Here is a 9,741-nt window from a genome sequence, read left to right as displayed (position 1 = left end):
TCCCTCCTTCCTCTTCCTTCCCTCTCCTACTCCTAATAGGAAAAAGGGGAGTCCTACTCCCTGTGGGAGTTGGACTCCCCCTTAGGGCGCGCCGCCCTCCTTGGCCGCCCCCCTCCTCCACTCCTTTATATACGGGGGCAGGGGGGCACCCCAGAGACACAACAATTGATCTCTTGATCTCTTAGCCGTGTGCGGTGCCCCTCTCCACCATAATCCACCTCGATCATATCGTAGCGGTGGTTAGGCGAAGCCCTGCATCGGTAGAACATCATCATCGTCACCACGCCATCGTGCTGATGAAACTCTCCCTCAACACTCGGCTGGATCGGAGTTCGAGGGACGTCATCGAGTTGAACGTGTGCAGAACTCGGAGGTGCCGTGCGTTCGGTACTTGATCGGTCGGATCGTGAAGACGTACGACTACATCAACCGCGTTGTGCTAACGCTTCCGCTTTCGGTCTACGAGGGTACGTGGACAACACTCTCCCCTCTCGTTGCTATGCATCACCATGATCTTGCGTGTGCGTAGGGAAAATTTTGAAATTACTACGTTCCCCAACAAGGTGGAGGGGTGGTGCTGGGTCGAAGGCGAGCTTGGGGCCTCCTTTTATAGCCGGCCCGAGGCGGTTGACGAGAATGGGATAACTCCGGCGAGCGATTACGGCGAGGCAGTGGTCGGGCTGGAGGTTTAGGTGATTGGGCATCATCGGGTTGGTCCACTAGTTCCGTTCAAGGGCTAAACTTGGTATGACTTGGGTGATACTCCAAGCTCTCGACGGAATGGCCTCACGGGCACGTCGGCAGCAGGGAGCGCGCTCTGTGCTTTCCAGGCCACGACGACGGCTCTGCAACACGTACAGGGGACGGGACGGCCATGCGGAGGCGCCTGGTGGTGTGGGCGGTGCTGGACGGCGCCGTTCCATGCTGCGCCTCTCTGGCAGCCGCAGCGAGTGTTGCTGCCGCCGCTCACGGGGGCGATGCACATCTGCCAGCTCACCGTCGACACTCGCAACGGTCCAGGCAGCCATACGGCGCACTGGATAAGGAGGGGGAACAGGGAGCAAGGCGCCACTGCAGTTACTGGCGAGATCGACGTGAGACTCTAAAGAAAACGACACTGACGGCTGAAACTAATCACTGAAACTCTGAATTTGACAGGAACAGTGCACACCAGATGTTCGATGAAATGTTTTGGGCATGTGGAAAAATTTTCTGGAGCTGGGACTTGGTGAGGTGCTCTCTTGATGCATCTGGAGACTGCCTGAATTATCTCAGATTTTTTGGAGAAGGAAAAGAATGAATTTCACCAAAATTGGCAAATCTGGTCCAAACTTGCAGCAAGCAATTTTTGAAAAATTTGAATTGTGGATCAGTGGATCTTGATGGATCTTGGTTGAGGGTGCTAAGGACTAGCCTGAGGAATTTATTTGGAGTCAAAACTCAAAGGAAATTTGTCAGTTCCTTTGTAAATCTGTAAGGTCCAAATTAAATGACATAAAAGATTTTGAGGTTAAAATAAATAGAAACATAACTTAGGGGAAGCTGAAACTTGCTGGAATTGGATGCTTGGCTTGTCCCAAAGTAGGGAGGTGGGTTTGGAAGAAAGATTTCAACAAGTGTCATGGCAAAAGATAAATTTTGAAAAGAATAAGTCCGTAATCCAAAGGGTTTCTTTTTTATAGAAAGAATTTGAAAAACCTTCCAAAATTATTTGTGTTGAGTCAACACCAAATGAAAAGCCCTCAAGACCAAAAATCAAGGTTGAGGAGAACACATAAAATATTTGTCATAAAAGATTTGAGAAGGAGAGGCTTTAAGAAAAAAAAACTAAATAGCCTCCTTCCCATTAATTAAAGAATTTGATGAAAACCAAATCAAAATTTTTGGAGTGTTACATTGAGGCCCTGCCGGAGCCCGTCACTCCTCGGCAAGCTTGACGTCCCCGGCAACATCCTTGCCGGTGGCTCCTGGGGCTCGGCGGGAAAGTACTTGCCGGGGCCTGATTTTCTTCGCTTATTCTATCTTGCTGATGGTTCAACGGATGGCTGAGTCAATTGGAGCACAAATGTGCCTGGTTCCACAGGTAACTTGAGGGCAACACGTTTTGACAGGTCGTCGGCAATGCTGTTCTCCGCCGGGGAACATGCTCTGCCTGTAGACCATCAAAATGTTCTTCCAACTTCCTCACTTCATCTACATAAGATTCCATTAGCGGGCTCTGATAATCCTTGTTCACTTGCTTCACTATGAGTTGTGAATCCCCACAGACGACCAACTTTTTGATCCCAAGGTCTGCTGCGATCCTGAGATCGGCAAGCAGTCCCTCATACTCCGTGGTGTTGTTCGTCGATCTCTCCCGGGGAAAGTGCATTTGGACTACGTACTTGAGGTGTTCTCCGGTGGGCGTGACAAGCAGCACACCAGCACCGGCGCCTTGCAGCGAGAAAGCCCCATCAAAGTACATAATCCAGTTGCGGTTTGTTTCCTTGACGGGGAGAGTGGTCTCTTGAATTTCTTCGTCAGGCGTTGAGGTCCATTCTGTAATGAACTCTGCCAAGATCCTGCTCTGGATTGTCAAAGTGCTTTCAAACCTGAGACCGAAGCTTGATAGTTCCAACGCCCATTCCACAATCCTTCCTGTTGCATCTGTGTTGTGCAGGATCTGTTGCAACAGGAAGCGAGTGACGACAGTGATCTCATGTGCTTGAAAATAATGACGCAGCTTCCTCGAGGCCATGAGGAGGCCAAAGAGCAACTTCTGCATGCCATAATATCTCGATCTAGCCCCTACAAAAGGGAGCTGACAAAGTAAACTAGGTGCTGCACCAACTTCTTCCTCTGTGTTACTTCGCCCACTTGTGTAAATCCTACCTTGCCGGTGCCAAACTCTGCCGGGGGTCCAACACTGGAACCTGCCGGGGGGAGCTCTAGCTCGTCATCCGACAGCCTTTCCACCGCTACCGCCTCTTCGTCAACTTCCCTCCGTGCCACTAGTGCAACACTGACCACTTGATTCGTTGCCGCTAGATATAGCAGCAACGACTCTTGCGGTTTAGGCGCAACTAGTATTGGTGTAGAGGAGAGGTACCTCTTCAAATCCTGCAGCGCTGCCTCGGCCTCCGGGGTCCATTTCATCGGCCCTGCCTTTTTCAAAATCTTGAAAAAGGGGAGGGTGCGCTCAGCAGATTTGGAGATGAACCTACTTAGAGAAGCAACGCAGCCAGTAAGCCGATGCACATCTTTGACTCGCCTTGGTGCCTTAATCTGCTCAATTGCCTTGATCTTGTCGGGGTTCGCCTCGATCCCTCCTTGAGACACAAAGAACCCGAGAAGCTTGCCGGATGGGACACCAAACACACACTTCTCAGGGTTGAGCTTGAGGTTGATCTTGCGCAAATTTGCAAACGTTTCTTCCAAATCTTGCACAAGTGTCGCCCTGTCCTTGGTTTTGACCACTGTTATCCATGTAAGCCTCCATATTTCTATGGAGCTGGGGCTCAAAACCAATCTGAAATGTTCTTGCAAATGTTGAACCAACACTTTTCAACCCGAAAGGCATTCGTATAAAACAATACGTACCACATGGGGTGATGAAGGCAGTCTTCTCTTCGTCTCCCTTCGTCATAAAGATTTGGTGGTATCCCGAATAGGCGTCAAGGAATGACAACATGTCGCACCCGGCAGTGGAGTCCACGATCTGGTCAATGCGCGGCAAAGGGAAAGGATCCTTTGGGCAGGCTTTATTGATATCCGTATAATCAATGCACAACCTCCACTTTCCATTCGCTTTGTGCACCACCACCGGATTGGCCAACCATGTTGGGTGGAGCACTCCTCTAACCAAGCATGCAGCTTCCAACTTCCTAATCTCCTCGATGATGAATTCTTGCCTCTCCAAAGCTTGCTTCCCGACCTTCTGCTTGACGGGCCACGCATGAGGACAGACAACAAGGTGGTGCTCAATCACCTCCCTGGGAACGTTGGGGATGTCAGATGCTTGCCATGCAAACACATCAACATTCGCCCGCACGAAGGCAACGAGCGCGCTTTCCTATTTGCTGTCGAGGGTGGAGCTTGTAGTACAAGCTCCGCCCGTGCCATCCTCCTTGACGGGCACCTTCTTGGTTTCCGGTGGTGCAGCCTTGGATTTCTTGCTCTTGCCGGTGGAGCTCTCTGGCATGTCCTAAATGGAAATGCAGCACCCCGAGGAGGCGCGCTTTCCGGAGTGGGTGCAAGAGGCTTGGCTGGGGCCAGAAGTCTTGCCGGTGACTAATTAAGGTCTTGCCGGTCTTCTTCCCCTCGGGGGCTCCAGTGGCAGGAGCAAGTGCCTTGGCGGCGGGCGCCACCACCGCCTCCCGGTAGAGTTGGTCGGCACAGATGAGTGCGTCCTTCTTGTCGGAGCTGACAGTGATGACGCTCATCGGGACGGGCATCTTCACCATGGTGTAGGCGTAGTGTGATGCTGCCATAAACTTGGCCAGCGCTGGACGGCCAAGGATCCCGTTATACGGCGAAGGGATCTTGGCTACATCAAAGACGATCTTCTCTGTCCTGTAGTTTAGCTCACCACCGAACGTAACTGGTAATGTGATCTTACCCTTGTGACGAGGACATGACTACCTTGGATATGACCAAAAATATTGCATACATGTATATTTGTCAGGTGATTTCTAATGCAAACTATGCAATAATTTATTTATGTCATCCAGGACAAAAACACTTCACAGACTTTTGTGCCATGTCTAATTGCAGCTGTATGGGACATTTGTACAATCCACACATGAAGATAAGGGGAAAAGTGAAGTTTATGTTCTGTTCAAAAAGTCCTCTCATGTCACTTTTGGGCCAAGAGAAGATAGAGTCCAAGTCTCACACGTTGTGGATTCAGATTCGGACTGCACAGACATACCTGACTCAAAACGCCAATAACTCTTTCATAAGGACTCCGAATTGGGTGATATTTTTTGTTGGAAAGTAGATTTTTTCCGCTTTCCAACACAATTGGATTCATCTTCAAATTTGCCAGGAGCGTTGAGTTATGGGCGAAACAATCTGACGTTGCAGCAGAATCTGAGTCAAACTACAAGCCCAAAGGTGTTGCATCACCTCCACTTGGGCCCACGAGCCTTGTACGACCTAGGGTTAGTTTTAGGCTGCCTTGGGACGTCCTCCCACCACCTTAGCTGCCACCCCTTGCTCCTATATAAGTAGATCCATCTAGTAGCTTTTTGCTTGGGATTTGTTTAGTTAAAAGTTAGCCATTGCAACTTCGTGTACTTCGTTGGTGTCCAACGACCAGACGAAGACCTCTTTCAGATCCCCACCATTATCAATACTTCATCCATATTCGCAATATTCAGATTGCTTTATCATATTCTTGCTTGTTCATTGATTGCTTGCAGGAATAGACCTTCGTGGTCAGGTTGATCGTGCCTCCGGTGTGGTCAATAACCTTTCGGAGTTGGTTTAGCGATTGCTAAGGCACAACGTCGTGCATGTTTGTAGTCGGATCATCAAAGTCTACTCCACCATAAACGATAGCCACCCTCTCATCGAAAGACGGGACACCCTTTCTTCTATCACCTTGGGCTAGCTTCTCCCTGGGTTGATCCCTTGAAATGTGCCCGTCTCCTTGAGATCTCCCTTGGGGATTTGCAACCTCTTAATCACTTGTGCCGAGATCAAGTTCAGACCGGCCCTACCGTCCACTAGCATTTTCGTCACCTTGAGGTTGCAAATTGTTGGCGAAACCAACAATGGCAAGCACCCGACCGCGGTTGTGCGATCAGGGTGATCCTCGGCGTTGAAAATGATAGGCATGTTGGACCATTTCAGTGGCTTCTGGGCGTCAATCGATGGCTCTGTCGCATTGATCTCGCGCGCCCACTATTAAAGCTGGCGGTGAGAAGAATGCAATGAGGCTCCACCATCGATGCACATGGCTTATGTGGCCTTTTGAAATTCTTGGTCACTAGACTCGTTGTCCTCTTCGTGGTCATCAACCCCCTCTCTCTTTTCGCGGCCTCGAGCAGGCCTCTTTTGTTGTTTTTCCTTGCCGTGGTGCCCCCTTGGCCACCGCGCTTCTTGCCGGACCCCCCAACACCATCTTGCCCTTCTCCTTGTCCCGTCTTTCGTACTCAACTTTCTGCCTCTCCACAAGCTGCTCAACTTGCCGGGAGTTTTGGAGGTCATGGCCCTTAGTGCGATGGATCTTGCAGTATTGCTTGTCGGAGCCCTTCGGCTTGTCAGCGGCCGCCAAGACCTGGCTGGCGGTGCACCCAGCAACCTCTTTGCTGGGGTTGCCGACCTTGGCCTTCTTGGCGGTGCTGGGGTTGCCAGATTCCTCGACGGCAAGCACGGTCTTTCCCCTTTGCTTCCTATTACGCCGTCGACCCTTCTTTGCCGAGGCGACGACGTCTTCTTCTCCAGAATCGCTTGCCGTGCTGACATCTTCTCCGGGGTACTTCCTTCCTTCTTCAGCACGAGCACATCTGTCGGCCAACACATACAGCTCGGCAACATCCCTAACCTTGTTCATGGCCAGCTCTTCACGCATCTTGCGGTTGCCCATGTTCTGATGGAACACGCTGATGACAGCGACCGGATGAACATCTGGGATATTGTACTGCACATGGCTGAATATGTGAATGTAACTGCGCAAGGATTCACCATCCTTTGGGGGGATGAGATGCAAATCACTTGCCTGGCTAGGAGCTTGATGGCCTCCAGTAAAGGCACCAACTAACTCGTGGCACAGGTGCATCAACCATGACCTGACGTTGGGCTTGAGCACCAACGGGAAGTAGTTAGCACCTTGTCGTCCCGAGCCCCGGCTACTTGCATCGCAATGGTGTAAACGCTCAAGAACTCGGATGTATGGGTCTTGCCATCGTACTTTTCCAGGACCTCTGGTTTGAACGCGCGGGTGATGGGCCACTGGAACTGCCGCATCTCATGGGTAAAAGCTGGACAACCTACCTCGTAAGGAAAGTCACTAGAACCCCCCAGCGCAGGCCTGTACATAGTGGGCTCTGCACGCCTGTCAGATTGATGGCGTGCTTCCCGTTGCCGCTCGATGGTTGTTCGAGCATCCTCTCCAACCCGCTCCCGCAGAACTTGACGCTGGTCGCGATGAGCTCGTGGATCGGATGATGTCGTGGATCCATCACCACGGGGACCGTCCCGCCGAGCTGGCGACAATTGTCATCGTGCTGGAGGGGAGTGGACCGTGGTCATGGCGCCTCCAGCCCTTCCGCCATTGGGACACGCCGGATCGATGGACCGATGCCGCGAGGGGCCTGCCTCTTAGCATTGATCCTTATTGGCGTAGCCAATAAGGCTCTGGATAGCAGCCCTCCACTCTTCTTGCTTCTCCGCAGCAGGAGGGAAGTCGAGGAGTAGCTGCACTCATGCTAATGCTTCTGCTGGCGTAGGTGGCAGTGCAAACGCGAGGAATGGGAGGTGCTCGGGCTTCTAACCATGTTAGAAGGAGCGCCATCATGGTTCCGCGGCCGTGCGGCATCTTGAACATCATCTTGGCGTGCATGTCGGCTCTACGCATCACGAGAATAATGCAGAGGGCTCTTTCCACGGCGGCGCCCGGGGTCACCATCATCGTGGCGCTGCCCGTGGCACATGTCCTGGGAAGACCGCGGCGCGGGCGCCGGTGGGCGTGTCTTGGAGGTTGCCATGCCGCCAGTAGGCAGCACGGACCCGCCCTTGGACACAGTGGTGCACGGCTCGTCATCTTGGGCACGAACAATGCCGCTCGCCTGGCTTCGGTCGCCAGAGTGTCGTGGATGATCGTGATCCCCACCTCCACCACCATCCGCGACCAGCCCGTTGCCCGTCCGCGCTGGTACGGGCGGTTCGGCTCTAGAGGATTCGATCGCCGTGATCCCCTTCTTCTTGGGAGCCATGGTGATCGAGGAAACGACGCGCTAACCGCTAGATCGGGTTTGCAGAACTCTTCACCCCTGCCTGGCGTGCCAAGGATGTCGGTGAGCACGACACCTATGGGACCTCCTGGGTCCCTTCTACGGTTTAGCAGGGAAGAGGCGTGGTGCAAAGAGCGGATCTAGTAGTCAATACGACTGATTTTTACCCAAGTTCGGGCCGCTGAGCAGCGTAAAACCCTAGTCCTGCTTGAGTGTATATCTTGTGTTCTTGAGCTTCGTCTCGCCGCTATCCATGCAAGCTAGGCCGAGAGGTTCAAAAGTCTGAATCCCCCTCCAGTACGCTGTGGGCCTCCTTTTATATGTCCAAGGGGCTTCCACAGTGATACACAAGAGGTGTAAAGTAGCTATAGTGCCTATGTTTATCACCAGTGTCTTAGGACAAAACACATTAAATGCGCTGCTTCCATGTCCCTCAGCTTTATCTGGGACGGGAGTAGAACCCGTCCCGTCCGTCGCCGACCCGCTCCATCTTGACATGCATCCATGCCGGCAAGGCATGCAGTGCCAAGTTGGCTGGCCAGCTGCCGTGCTGGAGAGGTGGCAGGATCTTCATGAAGATCTGCATGCCACCACGTAGGTGCTTGCTAGGCTGGCAGGCCGGCCACTGCGCTGGAGTGGTGACGAGGTGGTAGAGTCTTGCCGCGGTCTTGTCAACGTCCCCGGCAAGGATCTTTACGGGGTCTCGCAAACGTTTTCGGCAAGGATCTTGCTAGGTACCTCATCTTCTGGCATCCACAAAGATCTGCACGCCTCTACGCGCGCGCCCCTAGGTCTTGGCCTTAACATTCTTGAGGGTGTCAGAGCTCTCAATCACAAGGGTGGTGCTCTTGTTAGTGCCCTACAAGCCATCCCGGAGCCAATCTTGCTGGGTGGCGCAAGCTGTCCCAGCAAGGATCTTGTCAGGGGTGGTGCAAGCTGTCCAGGCAAGGATCTTGCCGGGGGTCCATCTTGTCCTCTGTTCTCTGGATTGGCCACTTCTCTTGGCCTTGTATCTCGTTTTTATCCTCGATCGCATTCTTCATGCCTCGCCGCGCGTGGGGCCACGACTGCCCGTGCACAAGTATGGGGTGTTAAAGGGCCCAAACTTTAGTACACCGACAGATATATTGCCATGCAACTTTCCACCGTTCTGTTTATTATGACACGTATCATCATTGTCATATTGCTTTGCATGATCATGTAGTTGACATCGTATTTGTGGCAAATCCACCGTTCATAATTCTTTCATACTTGTCAATCTTGATTCATTGCACATCCCGGTACATCGCCGGAGGCATTCATATCACTACAAAAAAATACACTTCTGTGATGATACGTGTTTGTCACAGTAGGTCGCGTTTTTTGTCATGCATGTACATCCATGACAAATATATGACAGAATCAAGATAGTCATACATGTGCTGTCGTAGAAGTGTTCCATGACATTACCAAAATTATCATCACGGAAGTGTCCAATTCCATGATGATAAATCACGCGTCACAGAAGTGCTTTCGTCAAGGGTGACCGACACGTGGCATCCACCATAACGGAAGCCATTAAGCTATCGGGTCGGGTTTTGGATCCGATAACCCGTTAACAGCCCCGACCAATGGGAAATTTCCACGTGTAAAATTCTTATTGGCCGGACGAAACACATGTTAGCTCCTCAGTGGGTTAGATAGGCGCCTATGATATGTCGACACGTGCCACGGCCCACCACTGGCCCATTTAGCTTACAAAGCCGGCCCGTTTGACTTGGTCAAAAGTTAACGGACTGGCCCATGAAAAGCCTGTTAACGGTAT

Source organism: Triticum urartu, chromosome 3A, assembly GCF_056163025.1.
Source record: "Triticum urartu cultivar PI428250 chromosome 3A, HENAU_Tu73, whole genome shotgun sequence".
NCBI classification, from domain to species: domain Eukaryota; kingdom Viridiplantae; phylum Streptophyta; class Magnoliopsida; order Poales; family Poaceae; genus Triticum; species Triticum urartu.
Note: the sequence above shows the minus strand (reverse complement) of the source record.